This window comes from Sapajus apella, unplaced genomic scaffold (genome assembly GCF_009761245.1).
Source record: "Sapajus apella isolate SASKATOON/1434 unplaced genomic scaffold, GSC_monkey_1.0 scaffold17, whole genome shotgun sequence".
Classification (NCBI taxonomy): domain Eukaryota; kingdom Metazoa; phylum Chordata; class Mammalia; order Primates; family Cebidae; genus Sapajus; species Sapajus apella.
The window spans coordinates 19232291-19251888 of record NW_022436957.1 but is presented as its reverse complement, the minus strand read 5'-3'; the positions used below and the strand labels follow the sequence as shown (position 1 = coordinate 19251888).

Genomic DNA, 19598 nt, shown 5'->3' with positions numbered 1-19598 from the left:
ATTGCCTATTAAGTCTTAGAATCCTATGTCAAATCTGACAAACTTGATCAGGATTTTATGGCAACTCCTAGTCAGGTGTAAGCAACTTAACCTACAGGGTATTTGTGTCAGTGCATATTTGCTATTGTGATTTACATTCTAATAGAGGTTACGAGAAAAGATCTTGGGAGTTATCTTTATGGCAAGACATTGTGCTCTCAAGAAAATAGTTTAGTAAGAGGCTTTCTGGAGTGCAATGTTAAAACAGGCCCACTCTGTATAGTAAATATTAATTGGTAAAATATCCCAGTAAAGGAAGGGGCAAGGAAATGAAATTCATGCTTTTGCAGTGTTTGAATAATGATTTTATTACCCTAAGATGAAAGAAAGAAGTGGATTTGTCTTAAAGCATTTGAGATTTGAGAGAAGATTTTAAAAAGTGCTGTATCATAGAGCATTTCAGTTTATCAGAGGTTAAATCAACTTTGCAGTAGGTTTAGTTAACTCAAGAGGAATTTGGAGATGCCTGTATAGTTCATGAGCATCATGATTGGATGTTCACATGTATGTGTGAGATGTGCCACCCTTGAACCTCATGAGACGTTGGCACATTATCTGTCAGACTTGAAAAAAAAAATAAAAAGGAATTTGGCAGAATACAAGGTGAATGTTGATTACATTAACAAGATGACTATCACTCTGGCTGCCCATTCTGTCTTATTTGGTATCATTTACTACAGGGATGGGTGCTTCCTTAAACATCTTTCCTATTTCTTACTTTCCTTCCATCAGAAAAAAATCCCAGGAAAGTTTCAGAGAGATCCTGAGATACTGTTGTTGCAGAACTTCTCCTTAGTTCGGCTAACCCTGGGCTCCTGCCACATGACCAGGAAAGATAATAGGCTTGCAGACACATAGAAGGGTGAGGGAAACGGAATTTATTGGGCGAAAAGGAAAAAAGGAAAAATAACTCTCAGCAAAGCGAGAGTCCTGCTAGCAGATTTCCCGCCTCACAGACTGAATCCCAGGTCACCACCCAGGAACAAGAGAGGCCAGGCTCCTTCCCCCTGCAAATGGCATGAACTTCCTCAGACTCCACCCAACCTCCCAGTGAGCAGGTGGGCGTTATTCAGAAAGAATCAGTCAGGAAAGGGCGGGCTTCATTCGGGTTTTTCCAGTTCAGGCTGTTTTAGGCTTGAAGGTGGGGTTTCACCAGGGACTTGTGGCTGTCTCCTGTCTCTGCCACTATGACTGCATGGCTTTTATTTGTCCTGTTTGTTTCTGTAAGTTATTAGAAGGAAGAAAGCTTTAAAATATTAGGATACTCACAGAAGTATATTTCAGTGCTCTACATATGGCTGCCTAGGAAGAAGATTAAAATGAATGTTTACTTGAGTACCCATCAAGTGCCAGGTTTGGTGCCGGTAAATGCACATATCCCAGTGAGGGACTGTGTTAAAGAAACTTCCCTTCCCCAGCCTGCTAGGGGAGGGGTTTCAAATGCAGGAATTTCCTGGCTCCATGCCTCCATCTGGAGACCAGAGGGGTTTCAAATGGAAAGTTCTTTGTCCAGTTATCCCGTGTGCGAACCGTGCCAGGCAGGGAAAGCCAGGCAGGGCTCTTTTGTCCCAAATTCCCACAGCAATTAAATGGGATTTACGTTAGTCTGATTCTAAAACCCAAGTTCTTTTCATTGCACCACATTACCTTTCAGAAAGTAAAACAAATAAAGTATTGAGTTCCATCTCCATGTTTGTCAGGCACTTTGACCTTCTGAGAGATGGTGGTTAAAAGGTCAGGGATACAGCCAGTTTGCCCGAATTCAAAGTTCACACTTGCTAATAGCTGTGTGACCCTGGGGGTGTTGCATGCCCTGTCTGTGCCTCATTTTTTCATCTGTATCATGGGAGCCAGGAGAAAACTGCCCCTTGGCCCCCTGAAGGTCTGCTGAAAAATCAGCTGACCGAAGGCAGATTAATAAGAGAAGAGGCATAGAAATGTATTCATGTGCATTGAGGGAAAGTCACAGAGTGATTACTCCAACCCTCTAATGTGGTACAGAAGCTTATATACTATCTTGAGGTTACAGAAAGAATGTGATCTCAGAGCCCGGCCCAAACAAGTTACGGTAGAAATCAGGTTACAGTGGCAAGACAGGTTAGGGGAGGGGGAGAAGAGGAGGCTTGGCTAACAAAGGGATTTGTGTTATGTAGAAGAAACCTCACCAGAGAGCTAGTGAATGTTTCTTTCAGACCTTGAAAGATGTCAGACTCTCAGCTAATCTTCTGAACAAGGGAGGGCCTCAGAGATGGCTTGGCAGCATCGGTGCAGATTTTCTCTACAGATACATATCTTCCCCACAAAAGGCATCTTCTTAGCTATTCTTGTATTTCCAGCCCTTCTGAGTAGCCATATTGAAGTATGTCAAGGAAATATATTTTTAGGGTGAAATATTTTGGTTTCCTTCAGTATAAAGGGTAGTAATGTTAGCTTCTACCCAAGGGGGTTGTGGTAAATCCAGAATGAGCAGATAGAGCAGTGCCTGGCATATGGTGGAGACCAAGTTAGTATTTATCATTGAGCTTTGTGATGACACTATTTTATCAGCAGAGGAACTAATTGGCCTGGAGTGACACAGCTAGAATGCAGAAGCACAGCTTAAATGGAGTTTGAACCCAGCCTGATATTTTTTGGTCCAGGGTTCTTTCCATTACATCTCAGGGAAAATGAGCAGGAGTCACTGAGAGTTAGGGAGGACACAGTGTACTCTTCGGAGTCCCTGAAATGTTTGCATTGGCCTCTCAGAGAGAAAAAAACATGTAACAACCGTTCTCTGGGATATGAAAAATCCAATGTCCATAACCAGAGAGCTCTGATTTCCAGTTGCAGCTGAGGAAGCCAGTTATTAAAAAGGCCCTCACAGCTTCCTCACTCACTCTTTTCCCTTAGAATCCTGACTCACGGTAGCCTGCACCCTTTTTTCCTCCCCTCAGGGCCCCCACCCTCAAACCTGGCATGAACCCCTAGAATTACTGTGGAGGTAGCAAAGAACTGATGATCAGCATGAAGCGGCTGTAATTTGAGTCTTCTTGCAGAGCTAATCCTCACATTGGTTGCTGTAGTCAAAGCTTTAGGGAAGATAGCCCTAGTACTGTGTGCTAAGCCACTTCTACCTATTGTTTTTTTTTTTTTTTTTTTTTTTTTTCTTGCTCTGTTGCCCAGGTTGGAGTTCAGTGGCACCATATCAGCTCTCTGCAACCTCCACTTCCTGGGTTCAAGAGATTTTCGTGCCTCAGCCTCCCAAATAAGCCGGGATTACAGATGTGCACCACCATGTCTGGCTAATTTTTGTATTTTTAGTAGAGACGGGGAGCAAGAGTCCCACTGCACTTTGGGGTGAGATGTGTGAAGTGTTGCAAGTAGCATGAGGCAGACAGATGGGAAAACTGCTGGCAGGTTTTAACTAGGGCTGCTCTTGGCTGGCTTGGCCTGGAAAACTTAGGCCAGCAGGACCCCTTGGCAGCTGCTGCTTGCCTAGAGCTGGGCTGTGATTAGAATGTGTCACCACCTGCTCTACCGGTCACTGACTCACCTGGCATTGTGCCGATTGCTGGATCAGAAGGAGAAATCCTTGGTTTTCCTTGCTTACTAAGCCACAGCTGGGGACTGTGGTCTGCTTCAGAAAATTTCTGACACCCCTAACTCTATGATTTTAACTTAAACAATGCACAAGACAAAAAACAGTATGAGACAGTTTTTATATACATATTTGATTAATTTGCCAGTTGATTATTCATTATTAGTTAACAAAAACTATAAGCATTTATTATCTGAGGTTTCATAGCTTTTGTTTCAGAAGATAGTAATATAAAGATGAATAAGTCTTGGTACCAGCCCTTGGGGAAGGGGGCATGGTCTGACACAATACTACACTGTAACATAGGAATCCAGAGTAAGAAGAACAGAAAGTCAAAAGTCCAGGGTTGGGTGCGGTGGCTCACACCTGTAATCCCAGCATTTTGGGAGGCAGAGGCAGGTGGATCACGAGGTCAGGAGTTCAAGACCAGCCTGACCAAGATGGTGAAACCCTGTTTCTACTGAAAATATACAAATTAACTGGGTGGTGGCACATGCCCATAATCCTAGCTACTCTGGAAGCTGAGGCAGGAGAATCACTTGAACCTGGGAGGCAGAGGTTGAGTGAGCCACTGCACTCTAGCCTGGGCAACAAAGCGAGACTCTGTCTCAAAAAAAAAAAAAGTCAAAAGCCATATTAGTTTTGTAGTTTACACTTCTCCAAGTTATTAAAAAACAATCACAACTCAAGCCATACCATGACTAGCGCTTCTATACGTGTTGTTTATCTCACTTTTTAACTGCTCTAAACTTCTCACCACTCCTCCCTCCAATTTGTAAGCTCTTTCTTCAGAACCTGACTAAAAACTCAACCTGAGATATCTTCTTAGTTACACCTCATCTGATTCTGATTTCTACGTATTTCTACATACAGGATTTTTATTCCTCCATATAGGACTCCTTGATATTTATGGTGGGCTGTTTGTTTATCCTGAATGGATCTGGGTTGGGGGGTATATAAAGATGTATATTTTCATGTAAATTTTATTGAAATATATCCTGCAACTGGAAGAGGGCACATATTATAAATGTGCAGCTCAATTAATTTTCACAAAGCGGACACACCCATGTAACCAGTACCCAGATTAAGAAACCGACTATTCCTGGCACCCAAGAAACTCCTCTTTTTCTCTCTGGAGGGTGGTCTCTAACCTGACCTCTAATATCATAGATTAGTTTTGCCTGGTTTTATACTTGATATAAGTGGAATCATGTGGTGTGTACTCTCTTGTTTTTAATTTCTTTCTGCCAACATTCGCCTAACACTGTCTTAACTCCACTCAAACTCAGCCTTGTTTGGGAAATTATTCATGTTATTATCTGTATTTGTAGTTTTTTCATTTCCATAATTGTATACCTTTTCTTTAAATGAAAATGCCACGTTAACTGTTTAGTTTATTATAGAGGGCCATTTGTGTTGTTTCCAGTTTTTGACTATTGTGAATAATGCTGCTGTTAATCTTGTAAATATCTTTTGAAGAACATATATGTACATTACTGTATAGTACATACCTAGAAGAGGAATTCCTGGGCCATAGTGTATACATATGTTCATTCAGTTTTAGCAGATACTCACAAACAGTTTTCCAAAGTGATTATACAAATTTACTTCACACCATCATTTTATGAGAACTGTAATTGCTATAAATCCTTACCAACATTAAACTTGTCTGTCTTTTTCATTTAGTTACTCAAGTGAACATTTCATGAATACATCACATATATGTATACAGGCATATTTGTGAATGTGTTTATGTATTTGAAAATCATACATATATTTGCAAATTATATTACTGATTGCATATCTGTGTTTTCAATGCAATTGTGAGCTCTCTGAGGGTAGGGTCTGTCTTTTTTGGTTGTTTTGTACATTCTTATTCCCCAGTACAATGCTCTATACCAAATTCATAGTCAATAGGCTGTTGCTAACTGACTATATAACCCAGAAGGGTGTAGAATTAGGCTGGTGATACAGAATAAAATAAATGTGGGTCATTTCTCATTTTTTATAGCTCCTTAATTTCAGAAGTGCCCAAAGTCGTGTAACCTTAAGAAAACTCCTCCACTGTGCATGGTGGCTTATGCCTATAATCCCAGCACTTTGGGAGGCTGAGGCAGGAGGATCGCTTGAGCCCAGGAGTTTGAGGCCAGCCTGTGCAACATGGTGAAACCCTGGCTCTGCAAAAAATACGAAAATTAGCCAGGTGTGGTGGTGCACTACTCTGCAGGCTGACATGGGAGGATTACTTGAGCCCAGGAGGTAAGGAGGTCAAGGCTACAGCAAGCTGAGATCGTGTCACTGGACTCCAGACTGGGCAACAGAGTGAGACCTTGTCTCAAAACAAACAAAAACTGCTTAACACAGTTAAAAATAAACAGTAATGAAAGACCTATTTGATCTAAGGGAAAGGCAGAATACTTCTAACATGTTAAGTAGGGCTGTTTCTTGGTAGAATTGTGAGATCACTAATGTTTATTGATACTGTTTTCAGATTCCCTACATCTTTTTAATAACTGTGTTTTTCCTTTTCTCTCATGTTCTCATGTTCCTGGTGTAGGGGTCAAGAGGAACTCTTGGCTCTCTTAAGGCTTGCTAAAAAATTAGTTAGGTGAAGTAATTGATTAGTAAGAGAAAAGGCGTGTAAATTTATTTAACGTGTATACACAGGAGCCTTCAGAATGAAGACCCAAAGATACAGGAGAAATTGTCTGTTTTTGTGTTTAGGTTCGACAAAATATGAACCGCCATATAGAAATATGATTGGAGAAATGGATATGATATAATGCTAATACACTGAGTGGGGAAACCCATCAAGGTCTGTTTAGATTTTTCTTGGCCTCTCTGAGCATGCATTCCTTCCTTCTGGGTGTAGGGTAGAGCCCCATAGGTCAGATAATTTTTTATAGCCAATTTTTTTATAGAAAGGTGGAGGGAAACTCAGATAAATTTTTTTAATTTTTTTTTATTATACTTTAAATTCTGGGGTACATGTGCAGATCTTGCAGGGTTGTTACATAGATATACACACGCCATGGGGGTTTGCTGCCTCCATCACCTACATTAGGTATTTCTCCTAATGTTATCCCTCCCCAACCTCCCCACCCCTTGCTCTCCCTCTCCTAGCCCCTCACCCCACAACAGACCCCAGTGTGTGATGTTCCCCTCCCTGTGTCCATGTGTTCTCATTTTTATTTTTTTAGGTTTTATAGCTAGCTTTAGGGAGAAGGAGTTCTGGTTTCTATGACTTGCCTTCGGGAAAGAGAGATTTTAGTTTCTATGGCTAGCCTTGGGAGAGAATGCGACTGAGAGATAGGAGGGCAAGGAAAGGTTGGAGAAATTTTTTTGCTTCTGAGACTGATTCTGAGGCATTTTGGGGTATTGTTTTCTGAGCCCCAACATTCCCCAGTATGAAACTTCCTCAAGAAGTTTCACAATCAGAAGTTGGGTTGGTGGATTGTCTTGTAAGCCATATGAATAAGTCTCTAAGTCCTGATAATAGGCCAATTCAGTTAAACAGTTAATATTAATACTTGTATCTCATTTTAGGCGCTGATGTTACAGATAGACTTTTTTTTTTTTTTTTTTTTTGTGTGGTATGTGCTTATATGTACATGTATGCATGTCTTTTTTTTTTTTCCTGTTTATTTTATTGCATTTTAGGTTTTGGGGTACATGTGAAGAACATGCAAGATTGTTGCATAGGTACGCAATAGATAGACTTTTACCAAAGTCAGGCCTCTATATTATTTGACAACCAGATAAGAGGCATTTCCATGGAAACAAAATAAAAATAAAGATTAATGGTTAGAATAAACTGTATACTCAGTTTTTGAGTCCAGAGGGCAGCCAGTTGAGAAGATTTTTAGATGATAAGCTGGAAGGATCTTTAGGTGGAGTGAGAGCAGACAGTGGCAATCTGATAATTTTTCTGGTTTGTAGTTTATATCAGATGTTTTAGTGAACTTTTGAGTAGTCTATACATCAACAAACATGAAGTTTTTTTTGTTGTTGTTGTTTAAACTAGAGATACCTTTTAAAGTTAAGTCTTCACCATGGTTAAGACTTGGTTAACCTTATGACTTAACCAAGAATGCATGAGGCATCTATAAAAGGCACAAAGCAGTCCCCACAAGATGTAGAACCATCCTAAAACATGGCTTAAAGAAAGAAAAGTTTTCTTAATAACGAAATATATATAACCCACAGTTTTGTTTGACCATATTTTTTAGGGTCTCAGTTTTATAGCTGACCATCTATACATAAAGACCCAAAAGTCCAGATGTCCTCTCAGAAAGAGGAAGACAGGAAATAAAAAACTATCTATGGAAGAGAAAATGATTAATAACAAATGGGTACCCCCGAAACATTAAAAGTCACACAAATGCTAAATAAGTAGGATTTTTTGACCAGGAATCAAATCCAGGCAATGGTAGTGAAAGTGTGGAATAGTAAGTATTAGACCACAAGGCTGCATGGCTTCTGATGTTACTCCCAGGGAATTTTTCATAAGGGAATTTTAATGTTGATTTAGGTTAGCTTTTTTTTTTTTTTTTTTTTGGTTTTTAATTTAGTTAAGAGAATTTTTAAGCCTAGGCATGACACTATTAAGTGTCTTTTAAAAAATTGATCTTGTCATAAATATAAGGTAATTGTTTAGAATGAGAGATCTCTAAATATTTTTTAATTTAAGAATTTTAGTCAAATTTAAAGGATTTATTTTTTGGCCATTGACAACTAGAATTTTTAATGGTATAGTTTCTTTTAATAGCAATTCTATTTAAAAGTCTCTTATGCAAAGTTTGGGATGTCATTTTAAGGCATAGAAGAAATAATTTTAAAGCTCTCTCTCAAAAAAATTTACTCTCAGGAATAGGCTGAGATAGCAAAAGACTCTTGTCACAGACAGTTAAGGATGATGTTTGCCTCTGATAACCCACAGATTTGTGTGGGGGGACTGCCAGTCCCAGGTCCCTTAAACTGTGACACTGGGTAGGTCCTCTTGGAATTGGACATTTTTAGTATTAACTAGGCAATAAGGGTTGAGAAGACAAAAACTCCTTACGGATGGGACATTATATGACAAACTCTTCTGAGGGCGTGGCACATTTGGAACAAAAATTCTTGTGTTCCCAGCCATTTTAGACTGGCCACCTGATGTCACCCAAAAATCATGGCCACATATGGTGAAGATCAAGAGAGTTCTCCCATTTGATCATAAGTCAAATTCTCAAGGACATAAAACTAAAGAAGAAAGAACTTTATCTAGTACTCCTCTTTATGACAGAACAATAGAGAAAGAAAAAGACAAAGGTAAAGACTATTTCTTGGAGAAAATGGATTAAACAATATGAATATTTATAACCAGAAAGTATCAAAAAGTACACCGGAGTCTAGTCACTGGTACCCCAAGACTAGTGACAATTATTTTTTTACCATTGATTAAAATCTCACAGGAGACAGTGATTTATATTATCTGTTCAACCAGATTACACAGAGAGAGAGAGATCGAGAGCCTGACTGGAAAGAGATTTTTACCCTATTACCAGCTGATCAAGTTCTGAATTTTTTTACTGTGACTTTCAGAAGAGCACAGTAGCTTTGGCGACCCTGCACATAGCAACAAAGGGAGCTAAAGTCATTGCCTCCCTAAATTTCACTGAAAAATCACTGACATGAGGCAGATTAATAGGAGGAAAGGCATATAAATTTATTTAACATGTATACATGGGAGCCTTCAGAATGAAGACCCAAAGTGAAGGTAAAATTGCCCATTTTAAGGTTCAACAAGGTGTGGATAGCCATGTAGAAATATGATTGGAGTATGAGTATGATCTAATGATAAACACTGAATGAGGGAACCCTTCAAGGTTTGTGTGTCTCGATTTTTCTTGATCTCTCTGAGCATGCATTCCTTCCTAAGGTAGGTCAGATAATTATTTCTAGCTAGTTTTAATATAAAGAGGAAAAGGAAAAATTAGAGTAGTATTTTTAGGTTTATGAATAGCTTTGGAAAAAAGGGGTTCTAGTTTCTATAACTTGCTTTGGGAAAGAGATATTTTAGTTTCAATGGCTAGCCCTGAAGGCAAATAAGACTGAGAGACAGATGGGCAGGTATAGGTCAGAGAAAAGCTTTTGCTTTTGAGACTGCTTCTGGGGCCTTCATTTTTGGGTAGTTTTCTGAGTTCCCAACACTGGTGAAAATTCTTTGGTTTTGGCTTTCCAACCTCAGGTCCAAACCTACTCTAATAAGAGTCTGGTATTATTTAGTAATGTGCTTCAAAGGTTTGTATTGTCTCACACTGTCACAGAATATTAATGTTGGATATATACCTTGAAATTTATCTAACTTCGCGATTGTTGTCCTAAGCTCCATAAATGACTTTAGGAAAATATATAAACCCTTTAAAAATGAATGCAAAGTTTTCTCAATACAACTTATCCAACTAGTGGCAGAGCCTAGGCCGGAACCTAGATCTCGTTTCTGGATCATTGCTCTTTCTGTAAAGTATATTTGTTATTTACTTTGGCCTAGACAAGCGCTAAGGCCTTTTTATTTTCCTTGGTCAATTCCTTAGACTGTTAGAGGGTTTCCAGCTCTTTTCAGGCCTCTGGTCTGAGTGACATTTTTGTACATGGCTTTTCTGGGCAGGGACCATGGATATATTAAATGCTGCCACCCATCTTGGTTTAGATGAGTCCCTTCCCTCATCATGGAGATGCAATCATACCAAAAGACACCACTGAGAAGAATGAGGTGAGAGTCCTTTCAGTGATCTGAAAGCAAATTATATTAGAGCTTGTTATCTACAGGCCATTTGCAAAAATAAACTTAGTATTAAACATAATGTATAATGGAAATGTGAATTTCCAAAATATGACATCTTCAACTGATAAGGGCTTGAAAGTGAAGAGTGGGTTCCAGAGTGTTATTCGCATGCAATAGTACTGAATATTAAATGCATTTAATGAAGAGATCTTCCAAACAGGCTTTGTGTGGGCAACAAGGCTGTTTTATTTCTCACTTGGGTGCAAGCGGGCTGAATCCGAGAAAGGACAGGCGAAGGGAGTAAGGGTGGGAATTGGTTTTATAAGTTGGGGTAATTTTGGGGGCTGGGAGTGTTGCAAAGTAAGATCAGTTACAGTGGTGGGGGGTAGGGGCAAGGAGTATACATGACCACAAGTTCAGTTACAATGGCGGGTTGGGTAAGGTGGAACAGCAGTTAAGATTGCAGAATGGGGCAAGGAGCATTCACATTATCATAAGAACAGTTAAGGTAGTAGGATGGGGTAGAGGTATTCACATTATCATAAGAACAGTTAAGATGGCAGGGTGGGGTGAGGGGCTTGTCCAGGGAAGCTCCTCTGGGTGATTAGGGACAATGGCCAATGCAGGTGGGGTGTGGGAGGCGATTAGCCAAGGCAGGCAGGACTTCAGACTTTCTGGTTCCAGGCTTGCCTATGGAGACCTGACACAAAGTGCTCCTTGACTTTGTTTAATTAGCATCTTCCTGCTTGTGGAGGTATGACAGTTAGGAATAGGATCCATGACCAGGTTTGAAATGTCTAGTGTTTACTCACTAAGGAGAGTAATAATTTAAACAGATTTAAAAAGTGCTGATTTATTTAGAAAAGAGCATACTTTTAATGTAATTTTAAAATTAATTTTTAAGGTTGACTTAATTTATGCCGTAGTTCCTTTTTCAAGGTTGAAACCATTATTTATTTATATCCCCAACTGAATTTACTTTCTCTGAAGAGGTAAAAACAAAAAAGGCGTGTTTTATGAGGACAGGTCTCAAATAGGAAAAATCTTGCATACCCTTTTTACAGATGGTGGCAAGATTAAGAGATTTGTTGACGTTTTCACTGAGGAAGCACATTTTCCTAGCAGTTGGCAGGAAACGAAAATGATTAGCCACATTGAATTTGGCTAGAATTTTATGAGGGCATTTTAGGAATGATGAGTTAATCAGGGGGCTAGGAAGGAGGAATAGAGGGCAGCAACATTTTTTCCCCCCTGAACTTTGGGACCAAGTGCATTGACTTTCTTTTGTCTTCTTTGTCTTCTACTCCTTCTGCTGGTCCTCTTGGGACATTTTTGCCTCAACTTCATCATAAGTGTCTATCCAGTATTTCTCTCATGTTTCTGTTCCTTATCTAAAGTTCTAACATGCACAGTGAAGGGATTAGATGACACTGAAACTGAAGGGGAAACAAATGTGGAAAATGTCCAGAGAGTAATCCATTACAGGTTAATTCTGAAGTAACAGTTTCCTCAAGTCTTCTCTGATGTGAATAGTCAACAAAAAACAAGTCTTTTTACAAACAGTTTTATGTACCTTTCATGTAACTTTCAATTTTATATTAAAAATATACCTCTGGCCTTTTTAAAATCATCTTTATCTTTGCTGTTTCCCTCTAAACAGTTGTACCAAAGTGTTTTTATTAGACTAACCACATGATGTTAAATTAAATATTTTTTTCATTTTGAAATAATTTCAGACTTAGAAAAAGTTACAAAAATAGTACAAAGAATTCCATTATATCCTAGTCTCAAGTATTTACCCAAGTTGTCAGAGGGAGTGAGAGAAACAGTCACAATCATGCTCAATAAGTTGTTTGGACTTGGAGGGTAAATTTATGGCAGATAGATTAGACATTTAAGACAAAATTGGCCTGAGGACAAATAACTTAAATATGAATTTTCCCTACTTGTAGAAGTTAAAGGAATATCCAGATGTTAACATTTTTTTTGTTTTAATACAGTAATTTAAATTTAATACATTAATACAATATTTAAATTCAGAGCATAGCTAAAGTTTTTGCATCACCAGTAATGATTCTGAAAGGGTTATTGACCCTCTATTAATCTCAAGACAAATAAATAAACAGCATATCCCATTATTCTGGGATATGAGCTTGTAGTTAAGAGTAGAGGTTCTGGATTCAGATTTTCTGGATTTTAATGTCCACTCTGTAAATGTTCTTTAACAGAAAAAAGTTTAGGGGCTTAGTGGAGCAGGCAATTGTCATAAATAGAGCTTTATAGAATCTTAGGGATTTGATCACTGAATATATCTTTATGTTTCTTGTGAAATTCACAAAAAAATCAAACAAAAAACTGTGATTTTAGGATGTTTTATTTAGATCCTTCAGTCTGTGAACTCCTAAGATGTTTAGTGTTTATTGGGTACAGCTATAACGATTGCTTGTTATTTATGGTATGTACTTTATTTAGTATAACAATACTGGAATAATGTTCAATATAAGATGAGGGAGGTATTAACCTCACAGAACTACATAGTACATGTTTTCCAACAGAAGGTAGTTGTGACTGGAAGAAGGTGTGGAAGAAACATGTTAGGAATGCAAAAACTGTAGCTATCACAGTTTCCTGCAGATATATCCAAGTCAAGTGGTAACTGGAGGGGATCTTCAAGATCTAGATTGAAACCACTTTTGCAAAAATTATATAACAGTGAGAAAGTTATGACAGTTCATAGGTCTAATCTAACCAATTCCATCTTGCTTTTAACCTTGAAGCTGCCCTTGTTCATTTCTGGGCATAGGACAAACTATTTGAGAGGAATTTAGTTTATAGTTTAACTTTGAAACAAAGAAGATAATAGCTTTTTCCCAAAATAAACTCCCTTCTTGCCTGGGGACCAGATTGCCTTTGTAAGACTAACAAATTAGCCACAAGATTTGCAACTTCCCCAATTACTCCTGCAGATAACATCACTATTGTAGAACCTAAGACTGGCCTTTTGAGATGTCTTTTCACGTTTTTGTGTTTCTGACCACTGATGGCTCCACCTGGGCCTGACAACTGGTTCTGTGACTCCCATTCAGGAACTGACTGAGCACAAGAGGACTTCCTGTGATATAATCTCTGACCCAACCGGTCAGCATTCACCACTCCTTTGCTCCCTACCCACCAAACTATGCTTGAAAAACCCTAGTATCTGAGATTAGGAGACTGACTTGAGTAATAATAAAGCTCTGGTCTCCCATTCAGCCAGTTCTGCATGAGTTAAATTCTTTCTCTATTGCAATTCCTCTGTCTTGATAAATCAGCTCTATTTGGGCAGCAGGCAAAATGAACCCACCGGGCAGTTACAAAACCAGTGGGTCACCACCCTGGTTGCACCTTAGAATCATCTGAGGAGCACTAAGGATGGTCCTTACATCAGATCTGTCCCAGAGATTTTTGAATGGGGTAGGGCCCAGGCATTAGAAGTTTTAAAAAGATCTCCACGAATTCTAAGGTGCAGCCAGGATTAAAGACCACCGATATAAACTAATTATAACTTCTCTGAAATGTAGGCACTAAAACAGCTTGTACAAGGCTATGCAGCTAATATATGATGGGGCTGGCTCTAGGCCTGGTGCTTTTCCTATATTCCATGCCTCCTGATTCATTAACTTGGCAAATTTTATCTCCCTCTCCGCCTTCTCCATACACAGTCCTATACTTTGACAGGACAAAGCATACAATGTTCTTCTGGGAGTGAAATGGGTGTGTTTTGGCTCCAAGAGGTGAATTACTTCTTATGGATAAACACTTCTCCTCCAAGGGGTGCATATTTTATTTACCTACTTCATAGTGCCATAGGGGTTCCACAGAGATGTTAAGCAGCGGGAATTCTTTTGGGTGATAAAGAAGGCATTGTATTAAAAGGGCATGACAGATCTTTGGAAATACAAAGAGAAAACAAGTTAAAGAGCCTCCTGCGGCTTTGAAATTTTCATTTAAAAAATGAATTCTGAGGTCTTGGGGTTTCACTAGAACATATGACATTTCCGAGATAAAGGTCTTTTTAAAAAGTCTGCTTTGCAGGACATGTAGGCTCTTTTGAGCTTTTAAGGAGCAGTATTACAGAAATATTTGTGAGAAACTGGTAAGGTTTATATGGGGAATGTATACAATTTTTTAAATAAGTTTTTTCCCTTTTTAAAATTAAGCACTATTTCTAACATACAAAAAGAAGAAATATAATGACTATCTGTGTACCTACCTCCAGTATTTTCAATCATAACATTTTAATATAATATACTGAAGGAGTACAGGGACTTTCATCCTAAAATAAGACTCCCTGGTAAAATGAGTAATTTGAATTAAATGGTCTTAGAGACCAACAGACACTGGAGGAGACTTTTCTCCTAGCTACATAAAAATCAGAAGGACTCTCCCAAGGAGAACAATTGTTCTTACTCCCCTTCCCTGTTATCTCATTATTTATTACAGAAAAGACCAGGAATGTAACCAGTACTGAACAGACCCTTTCACAAGATAATGTCTGTCTCTCAGGCACATTCAGTTTCCAAAGGGAACTACTTACAAGTTAATCTCTGTTCCTTGATCTGCTCATTCTCCCTAGTGATCACTTACTGCCCCTCAACAGTATTACCTATATTCCCCATCTCCCAGTTGCCCTCTGAAATAAGGCTATATAAGTATCTGGGCCCTATGAGATACTGAGTAATCACTCTGTGATTCCCCCCGTGCATGCTAATAAGTTTGTAGGCCATTTCTCCTATTAATCTGCCTTTTATCAGTTAATTTTTCAGTGAAATTTCAGAGGTTAAAGGGGAGTTTTCCCTTAGCCCCTGTAGTAGTATAATATACTATTGTGTGTAAAAAGTTAAATATACCAAAGTGAAATATATGTTATAATGAATACTCATGTAACCTTTATTCAGTTTTAACAATTAGCAACATTTTGCCAGTTGAATTTTCACCTATCTTTCCCTACCCCTTAAAAGTTTGTTAGAATATTTTAAAAGAAAATCCTAGACATCATGTTGTTCAGTTGTAAATATTTTGGTATGAATCACTGAGATCATTTGTTTCATTCCATGACCACTGTGCTATTGTGACAGCCCAATGGATTCTCCTTGCCTGCTGTCTAGGCAGAGCCAATTTATGAATACAGGGGATTGCAATAGAGAAAGTGTTTAATTCACACAGAGCTGGCTGTACAGGAGGCTGGAGACTTACTATTACTCAAATCAGTTTCCTTGAGAATTTGAGGATCAGAGTTTTTAAGAATAATTTGCTGCATAGGGGACCAGTGATTCAGGAGTACTGATTGGTTGGCTTGGACATGAAATCATAGGGAGTTGAAGCTGTCCTCTTATGCTGAGTCAGTTCCTGGGTGGGGGCCACAGGACTGGTTGGCAGGTCCAGGTGGAGCCCATCTGGTTGTCAGAAATGCAAAAACCTGAAACGACATCTCAAAAAGTCAATCTTAGATTCTACGTAGTGATGTTATCTTCTGTAGTAACTGGGAAAGTTGCAAATCTTATGACCTCTGAATAATTGCTGGTAATCACGTAGAATTCAAGTCCCTCTCATCCTAACTTGGTGGCCTTTCATTAGTTTTACAAGAATAGTTTAGTTTTGAGGAAGGGCTAATATTTAAACTATAAATTTCTCCCAAAATTAGCTTGGTCTACGCCTAGGAATGAGAAAAGACAGCTTCAAGGTTTGAAGCAAAAGGGAGTTGGTTAGGTCAGATCTCTTTCACTGTCATAATCTCATCAGCTATAATTTTTGCAAAAGCAGTTTCACTATTATTATACCTGAAGAATTAGTAAAATTTTCTTTCTTTTTTTTTTTTTTTTTTTTTTTTGAGACGGAGTTTCGCTCTTGTTACCCAGGCTGGAGTGCAATGGCGCTATCTCGGCTCACCGCAACCTCCGCCTCCTGGGTTCAGGCAATTCTCCTGCCTCAGCCTCCTGAGTAGCTGGGATTACAGGCACGCACCACCATGCCCAGCTAATTTTTTGTATTTTTAGTAGAGACGGGGTTTCACCATGTTGACCAGGATGGTCTCGATCTCTTGACCTCGTGATCCACCCGCCTCGGCCTCCCAAAGTGGTAAAATTTTCTTAATGTTATCTAATACCCAGCCTATAATAAAAAATTTTCCATTTGTCTTAAAGCTTTTTTGATGTCTTTTTTTTTTACAGTTGTTTGTTCTGTATGGTAAATTTATCATCAAATTTTTAAAATAGAACCCAAAGTAGAGAGAAGAGTATACCCAATGCATTCAATATCTCATCACCCAACTTCAATAATCACACAAATGTTGTTTTTAAAGAGTGAAAACCTGATTGCACACCTCCTCTGCTGTATTTGGTATGTTATTTCTGAGCACATTTTAAAAAACTTTTATTATATGTAAGTAGTATATAGTGTAGAAAATAAATGGTATTAGTTGCATGCTTTCAACCTTACTTGAATATTATACACATTCCTTAGCAATATGTCTTTACTGGAGATAATATATTTTTAGATTTATTATTTTAATGTTCCTTTCCCCTTCATTTACTAAATTTTATTAGATTTTTCTTGTTTTATTTGTTCTTTTTCTAGCTCCTTGGGGCATAATGTTAGGTTGTTTATTTGGGCTCTTTCTTCTTGTCAATGTAGGCGTTTATTGCTATTGAAGGAAACCAGAATATTTCACTCCAAAGTATACTTCTTTGGCATATTTCCATATGTCTATTTGGAGTGGCTGCAAACCACAGGAGCACTTTTGAAAAGCTGTCTTTCATGTAGAAGAATTGCATCTGTACAGATTTAGTGAGGTGAACAGCAAGGTAAATAGCTGAGGCAAATAGGCTTTCTCTGAGGCTGAATTATTCCAGGCTAGCAAAAATTAACTTACAGGGAAAGGAGACTATAGTCTGACACTTTAAAGGTCTGGCAGAGAAACTTTTATCACAGGCTACTGTAGGAGATTGGTCAGGGTAGTGGGAAAAATTATAGGAATGATGCAAACCTTCTTGGAAGGCCAGAAGGTTTTGCAAAAGCTTTGGAAGAAAATTATGGCTGAAGGCAGCCAAATTCTCTTATCCAGAGTCTCAGGGCAAAGGGCAGATAACAAGGGAATGTAGAGGAGTTTATCTAGATAGCTTGTTTGCTTATATTGTCCTGTAACTGACCTTTGATCATCTGTACTCATGACTGCTCTACTCAGGGGGTTGACAATGTTAAATACCTACTAATGGTGTTTGCTCGAGACCACTGTCATTTAATCTGTTCTAAAATAAATACGAGTGTCTCTGGCATATTGGGGCTGCATGGCCAAACTCTTTACTCTGTGTTTGTAAGCTGTGGGGTCCTCTAGCCATGCTGTCATAGGAAAAACACCTCTGTCTGCAAACTTCTTTCATCCATCTCTCCGCCAGAGTCTGCAGGTCAGACATGGCAGGGTACCACCTAATATGTCTCCTCAGGGACAAGTGAGTGAGCTGCTTAGAAGTGAGGTAATGTTTTGTTCTTTTATTTTTTTTTTTAATTTTTAATTTTTATGGGTACATAGTAGGTGTATATATTTGTGGGATGCATGAGATATTTTGATACAGACAATGTGTAATAATTCCATCAGGATAAATAGGGTATCATCACCTTAAGCATTTATCCTTTGTGTTAGAAGCAATGCAATTATACTCTTTTAGTTATTTTTAAATGTAAGTTAAATTATTGACTATAGTTGACGCTATTGTGCTAGCAAATGCTAGACCTTATTCACCCTTCTATAGTTTTTGTACCCATTAATCATCCCCACTTCCCTCCCCTCCTCCACTATCCTTCCCAGCCTCTGATAACCAGCATTCTATTCTATATCTCCATGAGTTCAATTGTTTTAATTTTTACTTCCCACAAATGAGTGAGAACATGGAAAACTTATCTTTCCATGCCTCACTTATTTCAGTTAGCATAATGATCTCCAGTTTCATCCATCTTGTTGCAAATGACAGAATAGCATTCCTTTTTATAGCAGAATAGTACTCCACTGTGCATGTGTAACACATTTGCTTTATCCAGTCATCTGTTGATGGACACAGATGTTGATGTTTCAAAATCTTGGCTATTGTGAACAGTGCTGCAATAAACAAGGAAGTACAGATATCTCTTTGATACACAAATTTTCTTTCTTTTAGATTGTTGGGTCATGTGGTAGTCCTATTTTTAGTTTTCTGAGGAATCTCCATACCATTCTCCATAGTGGTTGGAATAATTTACATTCCCACCAACAGCATACAAGGTTTTCCTTTTCTCCACATCCTTGCCAGCCTTCATTATTGCCTGACTTTTGGATAAAAGGCATTTTAACTGGCGTGAGATGATATCTTATCGTAGTTTTGATTTGCATTTCTCTGATGATCAATGATGTTGAACACCTTTTCATATACCTGATTGCCATTTGTATGTCTTCTTTTGAGACCTGTCTATTCAAATCTTTTGCCCATTTAAAAATAAGATCATTAGATTTTTTTCCTACAGAGTGTGTGAGCTCCTTATATATTCTGGTTATTAATCAATCCCTTGTCAGATGGGTAGTTTTCAAATAGTTTCTCCCATTGTTTGGGTTGTCTTTGCACTTAATTGATCGTTTCTTTTGCTGTGCACAATCTTTTTAACTTGATGTTATCCCATTTGTCCATTTTTGCCTTGGTTGCCTGTGCTAGTGGGGTATTACTCAAGAAAGTTTTGTCCGGTCCTATTTCCTGGAGAGTTTCTTTTTCCTTCTTTCTTTCTTTTTTTTTTTTAAGACAGGGTTTTACCATGTTGGTCAGGTTGGTCTCGAACTCCCAACCTCAGGCGATCCACCCACCTCAACCTCCCAAAGTACTGGGATTACAGGCATGAGCCACCATGCCTGGCTTCCTGGAGAGTTTCTTCAATGTTTTCCTGTAGTAGCTTCATAGTTTGAGGTCTTATATTTAAGTCTTCAGTCCATTTTGATTTGACTTTTGTACGTGGTGAGAGTGAGTGGTCTAGTTTCTTCCTCTGTATATGACTATTCAGTTATACTATATTATTAACTATAGTCCTTATCCTGTACATTATTTATTCCACCTAACTGCAAAGTTGTTGGGTGGAATTTTGACCTACTTTGACCTACTTCTTCCCATTTTCTCCCTCCTCACCTCTGCTATCCACCATTCTACTCTTTGTTTCTATTTA

At 38.5% G+C, this 19598-nt stretch overlaps 1 non-coding gene across 1 annotated transcript; it reads left to right on the top strand.

The window, feature by feature from the left end:
• The first annotated feature begins 501 nt into the window (after positions 1-501).
• Positions 502-604, top strand: LOC116556858. The gene has a single exon (XR_004271201.1). It is a non-coding gene; the product is annotated as a small nucleolar RNA U13 (small nucleolar RNA).
• Positions 605-19598: the final 18994 nt, after the last annotated feature.